At 40.9% G+C, this 26,274-nt stretch overlaps 1 protein-coding gene across 3 annotated transcripts in view; it reads left to right on the forward strand.

Moving 5' to 3' along the window:
• The window catches only part of LOC107378065 (1-phosphatidylinositol 4,5-bisphosphate phosphodiesterase beta-4), a 226,862-nt gene that overhangs the window by 19,856 nt on the left and 180,732 nt on the right, over positions 1 to 26,274 (forward strand). For all 3 annotated transcript variants that reach the window (XM_054748429.2, XM_054748432.2, XM_054748431.2), the window contains exon 3: positions 3,040 to 3,106. The gene's annotated coding sequence lies outside the window, so the exon portion shown is untranslated. The remainder of the gene's footprint in view (positions 1 to 3,039; positions 3,107 to 26,274) is intronic.

Below are 26,274 nucleotides of genomic sequence, written 5' to 3' on the forward strand. Positions count from 1 at the left end.
GAATATGTTGACATGACGTAAAGTTCAGACCAAGTCATGCGTTTGGGAGTTTGTGTGGGCGGTTGTGTTATAACTTCTGTCCTTTTAATCAGCACCCCTGTGTATACACACACACACACACACACACACACGCACACACATTTGAGCTGTTTTCTACTGAGTGATGCTGACAGACCTGCCACTGTTAGCTACCTTTAAATCCTGCGAGAGGCAGGGGGGAGATTACCAACCTCTTACCTGTTGCTCTAATCAAAGGAATTATTAGAGCTGCTGTGTGCAACCAGGAATAGCACCTTCTAAAAATACACAGCTCTTAAAACACACGCACACGCGTGCATTTGCATGCACACACACAATCACACAATAGGAAGGGGATAGATTCTGTCAGCTAGCTAAATATATCCATCTTTTGTTGTGACACTGTGCATTTGCTGCCCTAGCACTGACACTTGTTAGAGTTTCCATGGTGGCACCTTTGAGCAGCAGTGTGTTACATAAGATAGATGCAGCCACTGTGATGTCAATGATTAGTGTGTGAGGCTGCCGTTTAAAAAATGTGTCCTTTGGCTGTTGTTCTCCTTGTTTTTTTTTTTGTTTGTTTGTTTTTTTCGGAGAATCAGGGGTAAAGCTTAACTCCTTTGGGCAATCGCCAGTCAAGCAGTGATGTCCTTAATCATTGTGTAATTTAAGCCTAAAGCCTTTTGGATGTATGAAGCCTTCTGGATTGTTGCCGTTACTGTAAAAAAATTTGTGGAAAAAGGTGAAGATGAGAATGATAATTGGAAGACATAAAATCAAAAGACATTTTACTGAAATCTTGGAAATAACGCGTAATCTTAAGCAATATTAGAGAACATTGCACTATCTGTCAGCAGTGGGTCAACCCTCCCACTGTCCTCATGGTTGACCCCGTCAGGAAAGTTGACCATTGAGGAGGGTTCATGGTTTATCCCTTGAGGTCCACGTGGGAGGGGTGAGGTGGTGCTCAGTCCTCACCCCTACCACGTGGACCTCAAGAGATAAACCACGAACCCTCCTCAATGGTCAACTTTCCTGACGGGGTCACCCATGAGGACAGTGGGAGGGTTGATTTAATTTTAGTTTTAAAAAAAACGGCACCATCGACTGATTTGTGGCAATGCACCTTGGCCAAGGTGAACTAAAACTTAATGCCATGTAGATAAACATCCAGTTTCATATTATATAACATAGTATTATAACTTTTTTAGAGGTACAGTAGTTCTATGGTCAATACGTAACTTGTTCTTGAAGTTATTTGCACAAAATGGGTCTCACATAAAGCAGCTTTATCCGTGACAGCCCTGAGATCAGTGATCCCCAACTTCCTTCCCAGAGGGCCGGTACCCAGCATGTTTTGCTGTTTTCCCTGTTTCAACACCTGATTTTAATCAGCAGTTGATTAGCAGGCTTCTGCAGAGTTTAATGAGATGCTGAACATGTGAGTCAAGTGTTTTGATTAATGGAAACAACCAAAACATGCTGGACACTGGCCCTCGGGGCAGTTGTTTCAGCGCTCTGTGACTTTTAGGAAAACAAGCCATTTCTGGCCATGCCCACCCATCTCAGCTCAGATATAAGCCAGAGGGGCTTGGAGTAGAGCTGCTGCTCCTCCAACACTGACAGGTCCTATGCAAATTGTCCCTATTGTGACATCACAACTGGGGAATTTTAGAAACAGCTACTTTTCGGCATATAAATCCTAAAACCAAACACTGACAGAAAACAGATGGATGTTTCTTTATTCTTGTTTGGAGTGTTTATAGAGACAATAGAGACCAACATGGAGCACAAAAGGATGCAAAACATGAGTTTTGCCTAATATGTCCTCTTTAAAATCCCTCCCGTGCTTCAAGATATTTCTTTGCCTATCTTTAGCTTCTCTGTAGCTGGCGATAATAAAAAACTGCATGATTTTGCATAGATTTTATTTGTGTATACATCTTCTATTCTGGGTGCAGTGTGCACCCAGCCATCTTTCCCACTGGTTGGAGAGGCCTGTGAACAGTTCTTGTCCAGTTGACCCACTCGACATGTCTATTTCAGCCACATCAGCTGTGGTAGAGGACCATCTGCAAGAAGTATGGAGAGAGATGGAGACCAATATAGACACACACAAAGTGTTATCAAAACTCATTTTCAATATCAAGTATTAGAATTCACCAACGTATTACTTTATACCTTGTTAATGCAGGATAATGTGGAGCAGCTATTTTCAAATACAGTCCATGAAACTATTTAAAATGGATCCGCTACACAAGACAGAGCTTTTTAAAAAGCAATTGTTCACTTGCTACATCTTTCCTGTGCTGGCCACACTTATCTGGTAAATTTTATCTTGCAAAGGGATTGTATAAAAAACCATTACTGCTCAGTTCCTGTCCAGTTCGTGGCTAAGTGAGACAGTTGTTATGACGAGGCGAGGAAAGACTTGGAGAATTTCTATGAGGAAGAACAGGAAATGTCTTCTCTCTGTTGCATATTAGAGAAAATCTGATGTCATGTTTAGAGGGGAGTTATTAGTCTTTTCATCTGTACTTCATGCCCCCCCCCCCCTGTCCTTTTGACCTGATCTTTACATTTACATTTTACGCCCCTAGCAGCCTATAATTCTCCCTCGCACACCCGTCGCTCAGCTGCAGCCACAGCAGAGCAGAAGTGGAAGTTGGCGCAGTCTGTCTAATATGCCGGCTCATTTCCAGAACTCAGTTTGACGAAGGCCGTCTTTCTTAAGGGAAGCAGCTACCTATTAAAAGTTTATTTAGCAGAAGCCAGAGAAATGATTAAAATTCTACTCTAGCCAAATAGGATGAGGAGAATTACTGGAAGCGGGTGATTAGACCCGAGTGTGTGTGCTTGTGTGTCACAGTGTTTCCTGAGGGCACCACAAGCATACGTAATACTGCTGTAAGTGTTCAAGATGAAGCTTAATAACAACGTTAGCACATCAGATGCCTGTAAATACAACTGACACACATCTCTTTGTCATTTATTTATTTACTTTTTTGTTTTTCTTCTCAGAGTGGACCAGTGCGATCTTCCAGCGTCTCCCCTCCCTTCAGTATTCTGTGCCTCTGTCTGTCACCTGGTAAGTATGCTCGGATTCACCTCCCACATTCATTACTGAGGCTTTAAGTGTTTTTCAATCCTTTATGTAATCATCAGTTCATCGTCTGGCTTGAACTACAAATTGCTGTCACCTTTATGGACTGAGTCATTTCTGGTTAATGCAAAGGGAAAGTCGATCACTGGTGTTATATAAAGCACATGACATAGCAGAGGGCACTTTTTTTCTGTGTGATTAGTATGTAATCCGGTCAATGATTTAAATATGCACATTTTGAAACAAACATTTGGATTTCTTACTGAAGCTTAAAACAAATGTTTTCTGTTTTCCTGTTAAGTAATTTGGTATTTTTAAATGATCACTGATCACTAGAACTCCCAGAAGTCCAACTTTACTTGAATTCCCAGTAAGCGTCAATTTGACGGTTGTCATTTTGGCCATTAAATGCAGGCTGACAATGACGTTGTTGTGCAACACGGTTCAAGTGCGCTATTGTATGGAAGTGTGAACCTAATAATATTGTAAGAAAATATAATTTTATTCCAAACCTCTCTTTTGTTTCGCTGGGCTCAGAGTAGACCCGCTGCTCCTCCATATCAAAAGGAGCCAGTTGAGGTGGCTCGGGCATCTAGTTAGGATGCCTCCTGGATGCCTCCCTGGTGAGGTTTTTCGGGCACGTCCAAACGGGGGGAGACCTTAAAGAAGACCCAGGACACGTTGGAGAGACTATGTCTCACGGCTGGCCAGGGAAGGCCTTGGGATTCTCCAGGAGGATCCGACCCAAGTGACTGGGAAGAGGGAAGTCTGGGCCTCCCTGCTTAGGTTACAGCCCCCGAACAAATGTGCTTTTTTAAAAATATTGTGCAACTCTAGGGTTGGGCATCGTTTGATTTTGAACTATTCTGATTCCGATTCCAATTCCTTGTTTCGATTCCAGCTCCTATTGATTCCCGATTCCGATTCTTTCAAGACATGACATGTTTTACATGAGCTAGCTATCCACAGGTCTTACTTGATGAAATAATCTTAACTTCAACATGAATTTTAATTCTATGAATAATAACATCACCTTCGTTTAGACAAAAACATGTTTTGGAGAGAAAAAGAAAAAGAATTGCGGCACAACCAGTGTGTTTGTTTCTGACCACAACCAAAGTCTGGAAGAAGCCCCTGGGATGAGAGGCTAAATGTCTCCAACAAATCCAGAAACGTCCAGGGTGTTTCCACAAAAATAAACAATCAATGATGAACAAGAGTCTGCTTCTAGACCTGCAGAAGGAGAAAAAAGAAAAGAAAAGGGATACACAGCAATACAACAGGAGCAAGCTATCACTGCATCAACCTGATGAGGAAATAAAAAATCGACATTGTTTTACTGAACAATCACGATAATAAATCACAGTGCATTTAGTGCCAACCACAGCCTTAAGACATGTGTTTAACACACCGAAGTCCATACTTATGAGAGCACCTGTGTGTGTACACATGCTTGTTTATGTAAGGTTTCTCTATAGGAGCATCCAATCGAGAGTGTGAGGGCCCACAGATCTGCCCCCCAAAGATGTGTAGGAAGTGGAAGGAGCTCCAAGTCTCAGAGATCCAGGAGCATATTTTATTACTTATTTGCCATCTCATAAGTCGGCATTTTTAGTTGGAATTTGCTAAATAATTCACTCTGGAGGGCGTACTTGTTGAATCTTACTCATGAAAGACACTAGTCCTAATAAGACACGGCAGAATATTTGTATTTGTTGCATTGCTTTTGATAATTGGGAGAAATGTTCAATGAAGGTGTCAATATTATGCAGATATTTCACCCAGTGCTCTTTGCGTGCAGTTAGGAAAGCATCAGAACCACCTCATTATAAACACACTTTAATGTATAATTGCTGCTATTTGCTTCTGCCAATGACAGGGTTTGTTTACTAGATCTAAAAAGGAAGATCTGTTTTAAGGGCGTGTGTGTTGGTTTCTATTTGTGTGTATACATTTGGTCTTGGATTTTAATGATGATTTACATTCAGAGGTGCATGTTCTTCAGCAGTGCCCTGAGGGGGTGGTGGGGCTGGGTGGGTCTCCACGAGTCCCCACATCTTTATAAATACACGCTGGGATCCCATTCCGAAGATTAATACGTCTTCATGATGCTGCTGCAGCCAGGAGAGCCTGAGGCTGTTACTGGCCAGTGGGGTTGCTATGGAGACCAGGGGCATCAGAAAGGAGCACAACATCTATGGGTTGTTTAGTTTGTCAGAGCAGGCTTTTCTCCTTCACTCACTTTACTTGCAATTTTATTTTATTTTTTTCAGTGTTTGCCTTAAAATTGCTCTTTTTCTGCCTGGGGAGGACTAATGCTGACCGAGGTTGTAAAGCCACAAGGAAAATCCCATGTCTTTCATTGTTACTGTTGCAAGCATTTGTAAACATGCCCCTAGAACGCTGTATTTCCCGCTGTAATAGTTCAGCCGCCTGCTTGATCATGCTCTCGGTGGACCCTTGGGGTGTCAGTCAGTAGGGAGTTGGGGACTCTTTTTGCTGGGTCTACGCCAGTGGAAAGCTCACATTCTGGGGAAGCATTTAACCCCTGGCCTTTCCTGCTCCCTCTCCACTGCTCCCCTTCTCTATAAGGACATGTTCTGTTTCCACTGCTCCTTTTTTCTGGCTACCTTATCCAAAGCTCAGCAGGGCACACATTTTCGTTTGATAGGTACTTATTTGGGCAATGGGAAAACTCCTGTAAACCAGGCCTACTCGCCCCTCTCCCCTATTGATGTCCTGCTGTCCAATTGAAACCTCGTCTTTTAGCATTTTTTTTTTCCTGCAAGGTGACTGACCTCCTAATCCTTCTCAGATACAAAGAGCCATATTAAACAGTTTTTATATATTTGCAGCATTTTGATTCCCTTAAAGTGTTGAAGTTCTGGCTCCAAATGCTGCTGCTCAGCAGTAGCCTGGACAAGTTAGTTTCCGTGTTCACGACTGGTCCAAGAGGCTTGAGGTTTTCCAAGGAAATTCACCCCAGCATAAATCTTTATCCTAGATCAACCAGCATAGTTTGTGTGCACATGTATCCCAGCTGTATTTGTCCATATTAGGGTACTCCTGGCCTTGAAGAACCTTCTGTGATACATGTGCAACTGGCTAAAACACACCTTTGACCTCTTAATCCCCTCCAAATGAGAATGCCACAGCGCAGCAGCGCACAGTGCAGTGTAGGTCTAACTCTGATGATGTAACGTAGTCATTTTGAAATATTCTAGTATTTCCAGTCAGGCATATCTTTTGCAAAGGCCAGTTACCTGGAATCATCCAAAAAATTTTCCCACTTCACAGCTCACCTTGGTCCTACCATTTGTATTTCTTTAAAATATATTTTTTATGTTATTCCATTTAATTACTGCTATTATTAATCAAACCTGAACATTTTAGGCTGTTTTCCTTCATATCAACAAATCAGAGCAAATTAAACTACTTTCGTTTTATTATCTTGCTTTATTAGTTACTTTTCTGCTTCTGCTATTTGTCTGCTGATGTTCCCACTCGTGTAGTTACCTAGCCCCTCTTATCTCCCCTTGTGGCTGTTTTCATGCTCTTTTTACACTCGCATAAAACTAGAGGGAATTTAGGCAGGAATGTTTGCTCTGGTCCCAAACTTAAATTAAGGTTGGCTCCTCGGTCTTGTTAATTTCCCTCCTAGATGGTGTTTCTGCAGGGTGGAAAATAACTAGAGAAGTCCACTTGTGATGTCAGAAGATTTAGCATTTAGCAGGGTGTTTAAGTACGAAACAGGACATTTACGTAGAAAATGCTCATGTGAGTAAATCTATTCTATCAGACAGCTGTAGCCTGTGTGCCACTGAGAGACAGTTTCCATCCCAGGCTCAAGCTAATTATGTAACCTATGACCGAGAAGCATGAGCGAGCACAGAGATTCTTATCTATAAAAGGCAAAGAAGACTGTAGAAGAGGATCGTTTGGCTTGGAAAAACACATTCTCTTTGTCGACAGAATAATATTTCTTTAGATATAATACCAGAGCTTTGATTTGTAAAAGAGTCCTCAGGTTCTTACAACAAACAGTAGCTTATATCAGTCAACTGCTCCAGAATCCTTCATTTAACATTTACTTCTTATGTTCTGACAAAGTAAAACGATCAACTATAATGCTTACGTTAAGAACTGTTACTATTATTGAGGTATATACCAATAAACGTTGCATTAGACAGCAGTGCATTATGAATTGGTAAAAAAATATTCACAGTATTCTGATTCACCATCTGCCAGTCTTGATCTGGGCAAGCTTTAAAAAGTATCAATGTAGCATTTTGTGAAAGACAACTCTTGCTTAATGTAAGGTATACATGCATATTTCCTGTTTTAGGATTAGGGTGTCTTATTGAGCTATGTGGTCAGCAGATTGTCACAGCACTTCAGTGCACCCAATGTTGAACCTTGGATCAGCGTGAAACATGTTTTGAGGCATTTTGGATAAAGGATTGTGCTTCAGATAATGTATGATGGGACAACTGTGGCTTAAACCATAAAACGATGCAGATCGAACGTCTGAAGCCACACTGAGAAAACAGATGTGGGGGGGGGGGGGGGGGGGGGGTATCTTAAATATCACCCAGTAAAATCATCTAAAGTGTGACAAAATATATTAGCTAAAGACAGAAATAAAGGAAAATATTATTTAATTAACAGACTGAACCCAATTGTAATGAGTAGTATGTACTTAAAAATATTAGTTCAGCACTGCCGGATTGCCTATTTTATTTAATTAACAAACAGAACATGCTGGCCAGATTATCTGTTTACAGTTCCGTGCTGTATTGGCTTTACAATTCAAGTATTGATGTAGTTACAGTTACAGATGCACTTACATTTAAGGGAAATATTTCAAAAAAATCTAAAAATAAATCTTGTAGCAACAGTCAATGCAAGTTCAGCTCAGCTTTTGCAAAACTTAAATATGCTTCATCATATTGCTTTTGGTCGTTTATAAGAGGCCTGACTGTTGTGGTAATGTGACACAATCATGTACAATATATATATATATATATATATATATATATATATATATATATATATATATATATATATATATATATATATATATATATATATATACAGGTGCTGGCCAGTAAATTAGAATATCATCAAAAGGTTGAAAATATTTCAGTAATTCCATTCAAAGCGTGAAACTTGTACATTATATTCATGCAATGCACACAGACCAATGTATTTCCGATGTTTATTACATTTAATTTTGATATTTATAGGTGACAACCAATGAAAACATCAAATCTGGTATCTCAGAAAATTAGAATATTCTAAAGGCCAATGAAAAAATGTTTGTTTCTCTAATGTTGGCCAACTGAAAAGAATGAACATGAAAAGAATGTGCATGTATAGCACTAAATACTTAGTCGGGGCTCCTTTTGCCTCAATAACTGCAGTAATGCGGCGTGGCATGGACTTGATCAGTCTGTGGCACTGCTCAGGTGTTATGAGAGCCCAGGTTGCTCTGATAGTCGTTTTCAGCTCCTCTGCATTGTTGGGTCTAGCGTATTGCATCCTCCGCTTCACAATACCCCATAGATTTTCTATGGGGTTAAGGTCAGGCGAGTTTGCTGGCCAATCAAGGACAGGGATACCATGGTCCTTGAACCAGGTGCTGGTGGTTTTGGCACTGTGTGCAGGTGCCAAGTCCTGTTGAAAGGTGAAGTCTGCATCCCCATAAAGTTGGTCAGCAGCAGGAAGCATGAAGTGCTCTAAAACTTCCTGGTAGACGGCTGCATTGACCCTGGACCTCAGGAAACAGAGTGGGCCAACACCGGCAGATGACATGGCACCCCACACCATCACTGACGGTGGAAACTTTACACTGGACGTCATGCAACGTGGATTCTGTGCTTCTCCGCTCTTCCTCCAGACTCTGGGTCCTTGATTTCCAAAGGAAATGCAGAACTTGCTTTCATCAGAAAACATAACTTTGGACCACTCAGCATCAGTCCAGTCCTTTTTGTCCTTGGCCCAGGCGAGACGCTTCTTGCGCTGTTTCTTGTTCAAGAGTGGCTTGACACACGGAATGCGACACCTGAATCCCATGTCTTTCATGAGTCTCCTCGTGGTGGTTCTTGAAGCGCTGACTCCAGCTGCAGTCCACTCTTTGTGGATCTCCCCCACATTTTTGAATGGGTTTGTCGTCACAATTCTCTGCAGGGTGCGGTTATCCCTAGAGCTTGTACACTTTTTTCTACCACATTTTTTCCGTCCCTTCGCCTGTCTGTTAATGTGCTTGGACACAGAGCTCTGCGAACAGCCAGCTTCTTTAGCAATCACCTTTTGTGTCTTGCCCTCCTTGTGCAAGGTGTCAATGATTGTCTTTTGGACAGCTGTTAAGTCAGAAGTCTTCCCCATGATTGTGGTGCCTTCAAAACAAGACTGAGGGACCTTTTAAAGGCCTTTGCAGGTGTTTTGAGTAAATCAGCTGATTAGAGTGGCAGCAGGTGTCTTCTATATTCAGCCTTTTCAGAATATTCTAATTTTTTGAGATACCAAATTTGGAGTTTTCATTAGTTGTCACTTATGAATATCAAATTTAAATGTAATGAACATTGGAAATACATTGGTCTGTGTGCATTGCATGAATATAATGTACAAGTTTCACGTTTTGAATGGAATTACTGAAATATTTTCAACCTTTTGATGATATTCTAATTTACTGGCCAGCACCTGTATATATATATATACACACACACACACACACACACACACACACACACACACACATATATGTTAAAGTCCCATTAGTTGTCACACACACTGATGTGTGTGCGAAATTTGTTCTCCGCATTTGACCCATCCCCTGGGGGAGCGGTGAGCTGCAGACACAGCCACATTCGGGAACCATTTGGTGGTTTAACCCCCCAGTCCAACCCCCTTAATGCTGAGTGTCAAGCAGGGAGGCATTGGGTCCCATTTTTTTCAAAGTCTTTGGTATGACCCGACCAGGAATTGAACCCTGATCTCCCAGTCTCAAGGCAGACACTCTACCACTAGGCCACTGAGCTGGTAAGATTTGTATTACAAATAAAGGTGCAAGAAGTCAAAGAATCCTTAAAATAAACAAAGGTCCAACAAAATCACAGAATCCAGAGATCGGTGACGTAAAAAACAGGTTTTAAGAGGAATTAGAGCACACAAAGTAGGAGCTGAAGTAAACACGTCTGCCACGTTATCAGTGTAATTTTACAATTTTATGTGTAGACCCTCTCGTCTCTGTTCATGGTTCCATGCCCACGTCTCCGTATTTCTATGGCTTCCTTAATCCGTCTTCGTCTTCCTCCGCTTATCCGGGTCCGGGTCGCGGGGGCAGCATCCCAACTAGGGAGCTCCAGGCCGTCCTCTCCCCGGCCTTGTCCACCAGCTCCTCCGGCAGGACCCCAAGGCGTTCCCGGACCAGATTGGAGATGTAACCTCTCCAACGTGTCCTGGGTCGACCCGGGGGCCTTCTGCCGGCAGGATATGCCCGAAACACCTCCCCGGGGAGGCGTCCAGGAGGCATCCTGACCAGATGCCCAAACCACCTCAACTGGCTCCTTTCGATCCGGAGGAGCAGCGGTTCTACTCCGAGTCCCTCCCGAATGTCCGAGCTCCTCACCCTATCTCTAAGGCTTAGCCCGGCCACCCTACGAAGGAAACTCATTTCGGCCGCTTGTATCCGCGATCTCGTTCTTTCGGTCATTACCCAAAGCTCATGACCACAGGTGAGGATTGGGACGTAGATCGACCGGTAGATCGAGAGCCTGGCTTTCTGGCTCAGCTCCCTCTTCCCCACGACAGATCGGCTCAGCGTCCGCATCACTGCAGACGACGAACCAATCTGCCTGTCGATCTCCCGATCCCTCCTACCCTCACTCGTGAACAAGACCCCGAGATACTTAAACTCCTCCACTTGAGGTAGGACCTCTCCCCCGACCCGGAGGTGGCAAGCCACCCTTTTCCGGTCGAGAACCATGGTCTCAGATTTGGAGGTGCTGATCCTCATCCCAGCCGCTTCACATTCGGCCGCGAACCTACCCAGCAAGAGCTGAAGGTCAGAGCTGGATGAAGCTAGGAGGACCACATCATCCGCAAAAAGCAGAGACGAGATTCTCCTGCCACCAAACTCGACACACTCCACACCACGGCTGCGTCTAGAAATTCTGTCCATAAAAGTGATGAACAGAACCGGTGACAAAGGGCAGCCCTGGCGGAGTCCAACCCTCACTGGGAACAGGTCCGACTTACTACCGGCTATGCGGACCAAACTCACGCTCCTCTGGTAAAGGGACTGAATGGCCCTTAACAGAAAGCCACCCACCCCATACTCCTGGAGCGTCCCCCACAGGGTTCCCCTGGGGACACGGTCATAAGCCTTCTCCAAATCCACAAAGCACATGTGGATTGGTTGGGCAAACTCCCATGCCCCCTCCATCACCCTTGCAAGGGTATAGAGCTGGTCCACAGTTCCACGGCCAGGACGAAAACCACATTGCTCCTCCTCTATCTGAGATTCAACTATCGATCGGACCCTCCTCTCCAGTACCTTGGAGTAGACCTTTCCAGGGAGGCTGAGGAGTGTGATCCCCCTATAGTTGGAACACACCCTCAGGTCACCCTTCTTAAAGATGGGGACCACCACCCCGGTCTGCCACTCCCTAGGAACTGCCCCCGATGACCACGCAATGTTGTAGAGACGTGTCAACCATGACAGCCCTACAACATCCATAGCCTTGAGATACCCAGGACGAACCTCATCCGCCCCCGGGGCTCCGCCGCTGTGTAGTTGTTTGACTACCTCAGCAACTTCTGCCCCCGAGATCGGACAGTCCATCCCCAGGCCTCCCAGCTCTGGTTCCTCCTCGGAATGCGCATTGGTGGGATTGAGGAGCTCCTCAAAGTATTCCTTCCACCGTCCGACTATAGCCTCAGTTGACGTCAGCAGCTCCCCATCCCCACTGTAAACAGTGTGAGCGAGTTGCTGCCTTCCTCTCCTGAGGCGCCGGACAGTTTGCCAGAACCTCTTTGGAGCCGATCGATAGTCTTTCTCCATGGCCTCACCAAACTCCTCCCACGCCCGAGATTTTGCCTCGGCAACTGCCACTGCTGCACTCCGCTTGGCTATCCGGTACCTGTCTGCTGCCTCCGGAGACCCACAGACCAGCCACGCCCTGTAGGCCTCCTTCTTCAGCCTGACGGCTCCCCGAACCTCTGGTGTCCACCAGCGGGTACGGGGGTTGCCACCACGACTGGCACCGGCCACCTTACGACCACAGCTAGCAACAGCCGCCTCGACAATCGCAGAGTGGAACAAGGCCCACTCGGACTCAATGTCCCCCACTGCCCTCGGGACGTGGTCAAAGCTCTGCCGGAGGTGGGCGTTGAAGACCGTCTTGACAGGTTCTTCTGCCAGGCGTTCCCAGAAGACCCTCACTATGCGTTTGGGTCTGCCAGGTCTACGCGGCATGTTCCCTTGCCATCTGATCCAAATCACCACCAGGTGGTGATCAGTTGACAGCTCCGCCCCTCTCTTCACTCGGGTGTCCAAAACATACGGCCGCAGGTCAGATGAATACGACTACAAAATCTATCAGCGACCTGTGACCTAGGCTGCCCTGGTACCAAGTGTACCGGTGGGCATCCTTATGTTCGAACATGGTGTTCGTTATGGCCAAACTGCGGCTTGCACAGAAGTCCAATAACAAAACACAGCTCGAGTTCAGATTAGGTGGGCTGTTCCTCCCAATAACACCCCTCCAGGTCAAGCTGTCATTGCCCACGTGAGCATTGAAGTCCCCCAGCAGGACAATGGAGTCCCCTGATGGAGCACTATCTAGCACTCGTCCCAGGGACTCCAAAAAGGGTGGGTACTCTGAACTGATATTTGGCCCATAAGCACAAACAACAGTCAGGACCCGTTCCCCGACCCGAAGGCGCAAGGAAGCTACCCTCTTGTCCCCCGGGGTAAACCCCAACACACAGGCTCCTTAATCCATCTTTTATATTTTTGTTCTTCGGTGGTTATGATCCTTGTGTTGTCCCAATCCATTATATGGTTTTCCCTTGTGCAGTGGTCTGTAACTGCTGATTTCTTTATTGTGCTTTCTGCTTCTTGTCTTGCTGCTCTTGTGTGTCTTTGGCTTGTTTCTTTCTCACATTTTTTCTATATTCAATTGTTCTTGTGTTGAATTGGCATTCGGTTTCTCCTATATATGTTTTATGGCAGTGTTTGCATGGGATTTCATAAATGACTCCACACTTATGTCCTGCTGATATCTTGTCCTTAGGGTGTACTAGTCTTTTTTAACTGTTGTGTATGGTTTTGTTGGTGCGTTTTTGTTGTGTTTTATCATTGTTGCTATTATTTCTGTAGTGCCTTTGATGTATGGAAGAGTTATCACTGTTTTTGGTTCTTCTTTTTCTAGCTTTCTGGTATTTTCATTTGGAATATACATATATATATATCATTAATTCTGTGTAATGGTGCTAACCATAAGTCAAGAAGTACCTCTGGAGAAATTATAGCTTGATCTATGGCAAAGTTTTGGCAAGGTGGATTATCTTGTAACACAAAAATGTAGCTAGTTTCTTCAGTCTTCAGTAATAAGAGACAATTGAGCATTTTAAAGATGAACAAAGACTGGGGATGAGAGGGATCATGTATATCAAATGAACATATTTCAGAAGGATTCAGAAGATTTCTGTAATTAGTTATTTTTGCCACACAGCCACTTTAGAAAACACAAAATTTAAAATATCGTAGAATTATTACATATATTAAGCTGTAGTTTGATTGTACTGTAGCTGAGAACCATTCACGAACCGTAACAAAAACTCTGAGTGCTAACAGATTTTCTGAGATCTAACAATGTTCCATAAAGATATAACAGCTTCTTTGTGTGCCTTATATGCATAATAAAAAAGTTGTTACTGCCTTTAAAGAAAAATAGAGCTCTATTTCAAGAGTTTACCAAACATAGTCATAACTCCGTAATGTCTTACCAGTGGGTTCAGTCTACAACATGAAAGGCGGCTGGTTTAGAGCATTTAAATGCATTATTCTATTTATTTGAGAAAAGCAAACTATTCCATCCTAAAGAAAATATACCAGCCAGTCACTATAGTGACGACTTTTATGACTACATATAAAGTTAAAAATAGACCATTTGGTCTTGTTTTTCATTTGTTAACGAAAGGTAAATGTTTGTACCCTGGTGTCCCAAGACTTTTGGAAGTTACATATTTGCAGTCTTCACATCCCAACCTCCTTATCAAACATGTAAGCTAACACCATCTTCTGCAGGTGGGCTGAAGATGGCAAACTTTAGCTGACACCAGTGCAAATGGGTGTGGACAGGAGCAAACATGGAGGGACACATGCAAATCAAACATACGCTACTAGAGTGGCTGCAGGAACCTCCATTGTGTCTTACCTTCTAATTAGGCTGGTTTTTCTAATGGAAACCAGTGAAAAATGAATAATTAATTAAATTTCAAAAGCAATGTTCGCTTTCCAGTTTATCTGACTCTTTTAACAGTGTCTTGTGTTGTTTCTAAATTCCACATTCCAAACCAGGTTTTAATCGTCATTGTTGGCACACTGAGCTTGACTGGGCATCCGTAGAAGTGATAACTTGTGAGATCTGATATCTCACACTGTGTACACAAACATAAACAGGATCTCTGTCCTCGTTAGGTACCTGTTTACTCAGCGGACACTACTCTCTCTACACCCACCTTGGATCAAATGACTAAAAATATATGTGAAATAAGTCAAGGGCAATATTTACAAAGACATGCGGTTTTGGAGAACATGTGCAATGAAAGCACACCTTTCAAGTTAATACAAAGATTACTTGAGTCAGCACACAAATGCATGAAAGTACCCGTCTTGAGTGTAACTGATGTGCACTAGAAACTGTAGGGAAACACGAAGAGCTCGGTCGGTTCTATCATGAGGTAAAGGTTAGAATTTAATCTAATTTGTTGTAATTGAATTGAACAAACCTGCCTCCAGCAGGAGGCCCTGATCTGCTTGTGATTTTTTAAAGACTGCTACAGATGTTTTCTCTGGTATCGCCTCTGTCAGCGCGCCTCAGGGCAGCTGTGGCTACACTGTAGCTCATCATCAGTGTGTGAATGTGTGTTTGAATGGATGAATGATAGTGTCAAGTGCTTTGGAGTCCTTACTCTGAGAGGGGCTATACAAGTGTGGGTCATTTATCATTAATCAGGGCAGCAGCATGTTGCACTTTGCTCCCAGGTTATCGTGCATTGCCTGATTTCTGTTTGTGTCCTGGTTCGTGATGGTCTTCCAGCAGATAAAGCCTTTTGTTTGGTGTGCAAGCAATAATAATGCCAGAGTAATGCACATGACAGAAGGTGCTTCAGTGAAACATCACATCTTTCAGTCTTTTTGTGCTTCTTGTTCCAAACAGCTAACACTTTGCACAAACATGATTTTGTGTAGGTAGAGTAATGCTATGCTGGTGTTTTTCATCTGTCGCTGGGTTTCATTTTTAATGCAGCACTCTCTGGGGTAGAATACAATGTAAACTCTGTGCTTCAAGTCAACACGGTCACATTCCAGTGACCTCAAATGTGCCCCAACTAGTGACTTTTGAATCTAAATTAAAATACTTCATGTTTCATCAGCCTTTGAAAAAATGTTTCTTATGTTGCACCTTCTGCACCGTAACTGCTAACTTTGTGACTATGCCTTTTATCTATTTGTTGAATCTGAAATTAATATCTACATTTCTTTTTATGATTCATCGTGGTTGCTGTTCTTGCTTTTGTAAAGCACTTTGAATTGCCTTTGTGTTTGACATGTGCTATACAAATATAGCTGCCTTGCCTCAACTTGTCTGGAATGTTAATAATTAATTAATTTATTCATTAATTAAAAATCATTGGAAAAATCAGTCATTCTGAGTTTTCATGCATGTTAAAATAAATATAATAATAACTAGAACTGCAAGCAGTTATCAACGGGTTCCAAGCCCCCAGCGCCAGTCGCCCACCCGCCCCGCCCTCAACTTCGCCAGTCCTCACGCGGTCCCGCCCCAAAAACATGTTCTCCCGCCGGCGTCCCGTCAGCTCACCTCAACCGGCGCAATGAAAGTAACACTCAGGATACGTCATTAAAACTGCAAAGCCTATACACATCTTTCAGAGGCATGGCTGACTTCTCAATCGTGATTACAATGGAATTCCACTGTTTCCTTATTAAAGAACGTGAAGATTTAATGAGTGAGATTATCAAACAATAATCTATACATCAACAGAATATTACAAACAACATAAATACTTGATAATGTCTTTAGATTTAATTGATTTTCAACAAAAACAATGAGTTTCATTTTGTGACTTACTGACCAAATGTTTCAAAAAATCATGAAAAATACATAACTCATCATAAAATTACCAAAATATTCTCACATGGCAGTGTTGACATGTGGAATAATATGATGTTGTTTTTAAATCAGTAGACTCAAAGCTTTTTTGAAGAAAAATCAGTAAATATAACTGTAAGGGTCACAGTCAAAATTAAAATATTCATAAAAAAATAGTGCTACTTTCTAAAATTTATAGAAAAATCTCAGATCACCATAGGCACATGTGGAATGTTATAAATGTGTTATATTTACTTTGTACCTAAAAAAAACGTTCTTACAAAAATTAGTTACTTTTTGTCCAACTATACAAAAAACTGGCAAAAAGTAAAAAATTCATTAAAAATCAATGCTTTCGTACAAAAATCTCAAAATATTCCGAGATTGCCTCTGTGATGTGAGAATTCTTTTTATATTTTTGTTGGGGTCATAAATGTAAAATTGTACCTACAATAAAATAATATTTGCGTTAGTTGCTGTAGACAAAAATATGTCCTATAATTAAACACAAGGGGGAGCTCAAATCAAGACGACATTTTTTTTGTTTCATAAACCACCTAAGAGTGAACTTTGTGGCAAATGTCAAGAAGATTGTGAAAACAGAATTTGCGCTACAATTGCTAGCCTAAAAATGTATTTTTGTAAATTTAAAGCGCAAACATCTTCGTGGAGCTGCGGTTTTCATTATCTAAGCTCATGGCTATCCAGTTAACATAATCTGGAAAACGTAGCTTCTTACATGAAAATAATGATTTTTAGGAAATTTTTCAAATTTGAAATTTTAAATGATCATAAACCACGCCCACATTGATCAATCATTACCATATTGATAATGTAGTCTTAAGACTCTACAATGATGACAACCACTAAGTTTCGTGCAGATCCATTTAACCAGGTCAGCAGTATAATGTATTGCTATTTATAGCGCCCCCTATTGTTTAATCAAGGTGAAAATCAAGACATACACTTGAATTGACCTTAGGTTTGTATGTTATGAACAGCTATGAAAAATGTCCAAATATTTTGAAGTTATGCTAAAAAAACTTTTTCATTCCCAAAAAAATATTTTAAAAATTCATATTTAAAAAAGTAAGCAAATTATCTAAAATCCCTTCAGATCGTTTGGTCAGCCGCTCCTCCTCTCTTGTCAGGCAAAGTTGTGATGTGATTGGGTTTGACGGCCGGGAGGAGTTAACGAAAGTACGTTTGACTTACTATGCAAATTTCTACTAATTAGCATAAGTTTAAAACATTTTTTAAAATACTCATCTTAATTTGACTGAGTCAATGAACATACTGGATGAGACCATTTGCTTGTTTACTAAAATATTGAGGAGAAACATGCCAAAAACATTTTTGGGGTACAACAGCGCCAACTATTGGACAAAATTCAAACTTTTTTCTGTGATTGTAGATGTCACTATGACTGATATGATTTGTAACTTTCTGTATAGAATATGTATTTTTCATCAGTTAAAGGGCAAAAATTTTTAAAGCCTATAAGCCACGCCCACTTTTTAATCACTTTCAAAATATAGCTTAAGGGTCCAATGATTAACATATGTGCCAAGTTCTGTGGAAATCCATCAAGCCGTTTAGCTCAAACTAACTTTTTGACTCTTTAGCGCCCCCTTTTGGTGAATCCAAACAAAATGGGGAAGGTAGGGCTTACCGCTCATACTTCATAAGGGTCTAGAGTCTCATCACTTTATCTTGAGATATGGTGAAGATATCATCAATTAGCACATGTGCTAGCTAGCGCACTGATTTTGACATGGTGTCATTAGCCCAATTTTGAATATTTCTGCGTTTTTCTGCATCACAACAACTTATCTTAGTCCATAGATCATATGTACGAAGTTTGAAGTTGATTCGACGAAAAATGACGAATAGGTGATTAAAACTAAGTTTTGCATTTTTTGCGATCTAGCAAAAAATCTAGTTAGGCGGAAATGGGCGTGGCCAATACAAAAAAGATGGGGAATCATCCAAGGATCATGTACATATAAAGTTTTTGACTGTAGGACCTACGGTTTGGGAGCTAGTAGCTGAAACGTGTTGACCTCCGCAATAGCGCCACCTAGGTGACGCGGGGACCAAATTTTCGAATCTGAGTAGCGGTCAGGATTTTCTATCAGACTGCCATGTCAGATTTTCCCTGGCAATTTCAGGCTCTTGCGCCCATATACTTTTAGCGGAGAAGAATAATAAATAACTAGAACTGCAAGCAGTTATCAACGGGTTCCAAGCCCCCAGCGCCAGTCGCCCACCCGCCCCGCCCTCAACTTCGCCGGTCCTCACGCGGTCCCGCCCCAAAAACACGTTCTCCCGCCGGCGTCCCGTCAGCTCCCTTCAACCGGCGCAATGAAAGTAACACTCAGGATACGTCATTAAACCTGCAAAGCCTATACACATCTTTCAGAGGCATGGCTGACTTCTCAATCGTGATTACAATGGAATTCCACTGTTTCCTTATTAAAGAACGTGAAGATTTAATGAGTGAGATTATCAAACAATAATCTATACATCAACAGAATATTACAAACAACATAAATACTTGATAATGTCTTTAGATTTAATTGATTTTCAACAAAAACAATGAGTTTCATTTTGTGACTTACTGACCAAATGTTTCAAAAAATCATGAAAAATACATAACTCATCATAAAATTACCAAAATATTCTCACATGGCAGTGTTGACATGTGGAATAATATGATGTTGTTTTTAAATCAGTAGACTCAAAGCTTTTTTGAAGAAAAATCAGTAAATATAACTGTAAGGGTCACAGTCAAAATTAAAATATTCATAAAAAAATAGTGCTACTTTCTAAAATTTATAGAAAAATCTCAGATCACCATAGGCACATGTGGAATGTTATAAATATGTTATATTTACTTTGTACCTAAAAAAACGTTCTTACAAAAATTAGTTACTTTTTGTCCAACTATACAAAAAACTGGCAAAAAGTAAAAAATTCATTAAAAATCAATGCTTTTGTACAAAAATCTCAAAATATTCCGAGATTGCCTCTGTGATGTGAGAATTCTTTTTATATTTTTGTTGGGGTCATAAATGTAAAATTGTACCTACAATAAAATAATATTTGCGTTAGTTGCTGTAGACAAAAATATGTCCTATAATTAAACACAAGGGGGAGCTCAAATCAAGACGACATTTTTTTTGTTTCATAAACCACCTAAGAGTGAACTTTGTGGCAAATGTCAAGAAGATTGTGAAAACAGAATTTGCGCTACAATTGCTAGCCTAAAAATGTATTTTTGTAAATTTAAAGCGCAAACATCTTCGTGGAGCTGCGGTTTTCATTATCTAAGCTCATGGCTATCCAGTTAACATAATCTGGAAAACGTAGCTTCTTACATGAAAATAATGATTTTTAGGAAATTTTTCAAATTTGAAATTTTAAATGATCATAAACCACGCCCACATTGATCAATCATTACCATATTGATAATGTAGTCTTAAGACTCTACAATGATGACAACCACTAAGTTTCGTGCAGATCCATTTAACCAGGTCAGCAGTATAATGTATTGCTATTTATAGCGCCCCCTATTGTTTAATCAAGGTGAAAATCAAGACATACACTTGAATTGACCTTAGGTTTGTATGTTATGAACAGCTTTGAAAAATGTCCAAATATTTTGAAGTTATGCTAAAAAAACTTTTTCATTCCCAAAAAAATATTTTAAAAATTCATATTTAAAAAAGTAAGCAAATTATCTAAAATCCCTTCAGATCGTTTGGTCAGCCGCTCCTCCTCTCTTGTCAGGCAAAGTTGTGATGTGATTGGGTTTGACGGCCGGGAGGAGTTAACGAAAGTACGTTTGACTTACTATGCAAATTTCTACTAATTAGCATAAGTTTAAAACATTTTTTAAAATACTCATCTTAATTTGACTGAGTCAATGAACATACTGGATGAGACCATTTGCTTGTTTACTAAAATATTGAGGAGAAACATGCCAAAAACATTTTTGGGGTACAACAGCGCCAACTATTGGACAAAATTCAAACTTTTTTCTGTGATTGTAGATGTCACTATGACTGATATGATTTGTAACTTTCTGTATAGAATATGTATTTTTCATCAGTTAAAGGGCAAAATTTTTTAAAGCCTATAAGCCACGCCCACTTTTTAATCACTTTCAAAATATAGCTTAAGGGTCCAATGATTAACATATGTGCCAAGTTCTGTGGAAATCCATCAAGCCGTTTAGCTCAAACTAACTTTTTGACTCTTTAGCGCCCCCTTTTGGTGAATCCAAACAAAATGGGGAAGGTAGGGCTTACCGCTCATACTTCATAAGGGTCTAGAGTCTCATCACTTTATCTTGAGATATGGTGAAGATATCATCAATTAGCACATGTGCTAGCTAGCGCACTGATTTTGACATGGTGTCATTAGCCCAATTTTCAATATTTCTGCGTTTTTCTGCATCACAACAACTTATCTTAGTCCATAGATCATATGTACGAAGTTTGAAGTTGATTCGACGAAAAATGACGAATAGGTGATTAAAACTAAGTTTTGCATTTTTTGCGATCTAGCAAAAAATCTAGTTAGGCGGAAATGGGCGTGGCCAATACAAAAAAGATGGGGAATCATCCAAGGATCATGTACATATAAAGTTTTTGACTGTAGGACCTACGGTTTGGGAGCTAGTAGCTGAAACGTGTTGACCTCCGCAATAGCGCCACCTAGGTGACGCGGGGACCAAATTTTCGAATCTGAGTAGCGGTCAGGATTTTCTATCAGACTGCCATGTCAGATTTTCCCTGGCAATTTCAGGCTCTTGCGCCCATACAGACACAGCGGAGAAGAATAATAATAATAAATAATAAATAATAAATAATGAAAAATCCGTAGAAAAACAATAGGGTTCCCTGCCCTTTGGGCTTGGAACCCTAACTAGAACTGCAAGCAGTTATCAACGGGTTCCAAGCCCCCAGCGCCAGTCGCCCACCCGGCCCCGCCCTCACCTTCGCCAGTCCTCACGCGGTCCCGCCCCAAAAACACGTTCTCCCGCCGGCGTCCCGTCAGCTCACTTCAACCGGCGCAATGAAAGTAACACTCAGGATACGTCATTAAACCTGCAAATCCTATACACATCTTTCAGAGGCATGGCTGACTTCTCAATCGTGATTACAATGGAATTCCACTGTTTCCTTATTAAAGAACGTGAAGATTTAATGAGTGAGATTATCAAACAATAATCTATACATCAACAGAATATTACAAACAACATAAATACTTGATAATGTCTTTAGATTTAATTGATTTTCAACAAAAACAATGAGTTTCATTTTGTGACTTACTGACCAAATGTTTCAAAAAATCATGAAAAATACATAACTCATCATAAAATTACCAAAATATTCTCACATGGCAGTGTTGACATGTGGAATAATATGATGTTGTTTTTAAATCAGTAGACTCAAAGCTTTTTTGAAGAAAAATCAGTAAATATAACTGTAAGGGTCACAGTCAAAATTAAAATATTCATAAAAAAATAGTGCTACTTTCTAAAATTTATAGAAAAATCTCAGATCACCATAGGTACATGTTGAATGTTGTAATTGGTTTATATTTACTGTATACCTAAAAAACTTTCTAACAAAAATTAATTACGTTGTTGTCCAACTATACAGAAAAACTGGCAAAAAGTTAAAAAATCATTAAAAATCAATGCTTTCGTACAAAAATCTCAAAATATTCCGAGATTGCCTCTGTGATGTGAGAATTCTTTTTATATTTTTGTTGGGGTCATAAATGTAAAATTGTACCTACAATAAAATAATATTTGCGTTAGTTGCTGTAGACAAAAATATGTCCTATAATTAAACACAAGGGGGAGCTCAAATCAAGACGACATTTTTTTTTTTTTCATAAACCACCTAAGAGTGAACTTTATGGCAAATGTCAAGAAGATTGTGAAAACAGAATTTGCGCTACAATTGCTAGCCTAAAAATGTATTTTTGTAAATTTAAAGCGCAAACATCTTCGTGGAGCTGCGGTTTTCAATATCTAAGCTCATGGCTATCCAGTTAACATAATCTGGAAAACGTAGCTTCTTACATGAAAATAATGATTTTTAGGAAATTTTTCAAATTTGAAATTTTAAATGATCATAAACCACGCCCACATTGATCAATCATTACCATATTGATAATGTAGTCTTAAGACTCTACAATGATGACAACCACTAAGTTTCGTGCAGATCCATTTAACCAGGTCAGCAGTATAATGTATTGCTATTTATAGCGCCCCCTATTGTTTAATCAAGGTGAAAATCAAGACATACACTTGAATTGACCTTAGGTTTGACTGTTATGAACAGCTTTGAAAAATGTCCAAATATTTTGAAGTTATGCTAAAAAAACTTTTTCATTCCCCAAAAAATATTTAAAAAATTCATATTTAAAAAAGTAAGAAAATTATCCAAAATCCCTTCAGATCGTTTGGTCAGCCGCTCCTCCTCTCTTGTCAGGCAAAGTTGTGATGTGATTGGGTTTGACGGCCGGGAGGAGTTAACGAAAGTACGTTTGACTTACTATGCAAATTTCTACTGATTAGCATAAGTTTAAAACATTTTTTAAAATACTCATCTTAATTTGACTGAGTCAATGAACATACTGGATGAGACCATTTGCTTGTTTACCAAAATATTGAGGAGAAAAATGCCAAAAACATTTTTGGGGTACAACAGCGCCAACTATTGGACAAACTTCAAACTTTTTTCTGTGATTGTAGATGTCACTATGACTGATATAATTTGTAACTTTCTGTATAGAATATGTATTTTTCATCAGTTAAAGGGCAAAAAATTTTAAAGCCTATAAGCCACGCCCACTTTTTAATCATTTTCAAAATATAGCTTAAGGGTCCAATGATTAACATATGTGCCAAGTTCTGTGGAAATCCATCAAGCCGTTTAGCTCAAACTAACTTTTTGACTCTTTAGCGCCCCCTTTTGGTGAATCCAAACAAAATGGGGAAGGTAGGGCTTACCGCTCATACTTCATAAGGGTCTAGAGTCTCATCACTTTATCTTGAGATATGGTGAAGATATCATCAATTAGCACATGTGCTAGCTAGCGCACTGATTTTGACATGGTGTCATTAGCCCAATTTTGAATATTTCTGCGTTTTTCTGCATCACAACAACTTATCTTAGTCCATAGATCATATGTACGAAGTTTGAAGTTGATTCGACGAAAAATGACGAATAGGTGATTAAAACTAAGCTTTGCATTTTTTGCGATCTAGCAAAAAATCTAGTTAGGCGGAAATGGGCGTGGCCAATACAAAAAAGATGGGGAATCATCCAAGGATCATGGACATATAAAGTTTTTGACTGTAGGACCTACGGTTTGGGAGCTAGTAGCTGAAACGTGTTGACCTCCGCAATAGCGCCACCTAGGTGACGCGGGGTCCAAATTTTTGAATCTGAGTAGCGGTCAGGATTTTCTATCAGACTGCCATGTCAGATTTTCCCTGACAATTTCAGGCTCTTGCGCCCATATAGTTTTAGCGGAGAAGAATAATAATAAATAATAAATAATGAAAAATCCGTAGAAAAACAATAGGGTTCCCTGCCCTTTGGGCTTGGAACCCTAACTAGAACTGCAAGCAGTTATCAACGGGTTCCAAGCCACCAGCGCCAGTCGCCCACCCGGCCCCGCCCTCAACTTCGCCAGTCCTCACGCGGTCCCGCCCCAAAAACACCTTCTCCCGCCGGCGTCCCGTCAGCTCACTTCAACCGGCGCAATGAAAGTAACACTCAGGATACGTCATTAAACCTGCAAAGCCTATAGAGCTCCGGACCCCACGTGACTCTCAGTTAGTGGACGCCATTTTGGCATGCAAAAAAAGGTAAACAAACACGGATGTAACCACGAACATGAACGGGATCCGCTTGGATTTTACTTCGTCGGAGTTTACTTCACACTTTAAAACAGAAGAAATCGTTTTATATAGTCAGAAATTAAATAGACTAAACATCTCCGACCCTTACCGTGCCCCTGGGATACTTTTTAAAAACGCCAGAAGCTGTCGGAGCCGCCTTCTTACCGGCACAACACCGGACCTGACCGGGGAACCCCTTGGGATTCCCCCGGCCGGAGGAGCTGGGGAGAAGGTCTGGGACTCTCGACTCTACTGCCCGCTCCGACGCCAGAAGCTGTCAGAGCAGACTTCATACCGGCACAACACCGGACCGACCGGGGAACCCCTTGGGATTCCCCCGGCCGGAGGAGCTGGGGAGAAGGTCTGGGACTCTCGACTCTACTGCCCGCTCCGACGCCAGAAGCTGTCAGAGCAGACTTCATACCGGCACAACACCGGACCGACCGGGGAACCCCTTGGGATTTACCCGGAGGAACTGGGTCCGGCACCGCGGTGCTCCGGCGGCTGGGGAGAGGGAAGTCATGCTACTGCCCCCGCAACCCGACTCCGGATACGCGGATGAAAATGGATGGATGGACGGACAAATAACAGATTTACACGTAAGTAGTCTCGGTGAGACAGATAATAGCAATCCAAAGTGCTTTTTATGTGTGATCTGATCAACCATTGCTTAAAAATGAAATACAGCTTAGCCGGTTAATTGCTGTGATCATAAAACACGTAAACGGCAGCACGCAGAACTAACGAGGCAACGTTTTACGTGATGTTTACTTGTTGCTATGAGTAATAAGACAGAAAAAGCCACGCCAAAATAAGTTTAGGAAGCCCACTAAGAATCATATTAAAAGCATTTAAAATAAATACCATACACAGTTGAGGAAACGTTGGTTTAAGTACCTGATATGAAGCGGTCGCTGCTTAAGCAAAATCCTTTACTCTCGGGATCCCACAGCTTCATTTTCGCCCGGTCACTAGCGCGTTTTATTACAATGATCCAACGTTTGTGGCGCTCCGGATCCTGGGGAATCCTGTAGATGGCTCATTCCTTATGTCGTCCGCGTCTGTTCTGCATCCTGGGGCACAACAGGAATCTACCATATTTCCCGTTTGATTGAGTTTTCTGACAATAACATATAGTCCAGCTGCCGGCTTCTGCATGCCAAAATGGCGCCGTTTTGATTTGAACTGTTGCATGCCGGGAGAAGTGACGTCAACTCCCGGAGCTCTATACACATATCTTTCAGAGGCATGGCTGACTTCTCTATCGTGATTACAATGGAATTCCACTGTTTGCTTATTAAAGAACGTGAAGATTTAATGAGTGAGATTATCAAACAATGATCTATACATCAACAGAATATTACAAATAACATCAATACTTGATAATGTCTTTAGATTTAAAAGATTTTCAACAAAAACTACGAGTTTCATTTTGGGACTTACTGACCAAATGTTTTAAAAAATCATGAAAAATACATAAATCATCATAAAATTACCAAAATATTCTCACATGGCAGTGTTAACATGCGGAATAATATGATGTTGTTTTTAAATCAGTAGACTCAAAGCTTTTTTGAAGAAAAATTGGGAAATATAACTATAAAGGTCACAACAAAAATTAAAATATTCATAAAAGAATAGTGCTACTTTCTAAAATTAGGAGAAAAATCTCAGATCACCATAGGTACATGTGGAATGTTGTAAATGGCTTATATTTACTGTATACCTAAAAAGCTTTCTAACAAAAATTAATTACGTTGTTGTCCAACTATACAGAAAAACTGGTAAAAAGTTAAAAATTCATTAAAAATCTATGT

The sequence above is a fragment of the Nothobranchius furzeri genome, chromosome 2 (genome assembly GCF_043380555.1).
Source record: "Nothobranchius furzeri strain GRZ-AD chromosome 2, NfurGRZ-RIMD1, whole genome shotgun sequence".
Classification (NCBI taxonomy): Eukaryota; Metazoa; Chordata; class Actinopteri; order Cyprinodontiformes; family Nothobranchiidae; genus Nothobranchius; species Nothobranchius furzeri.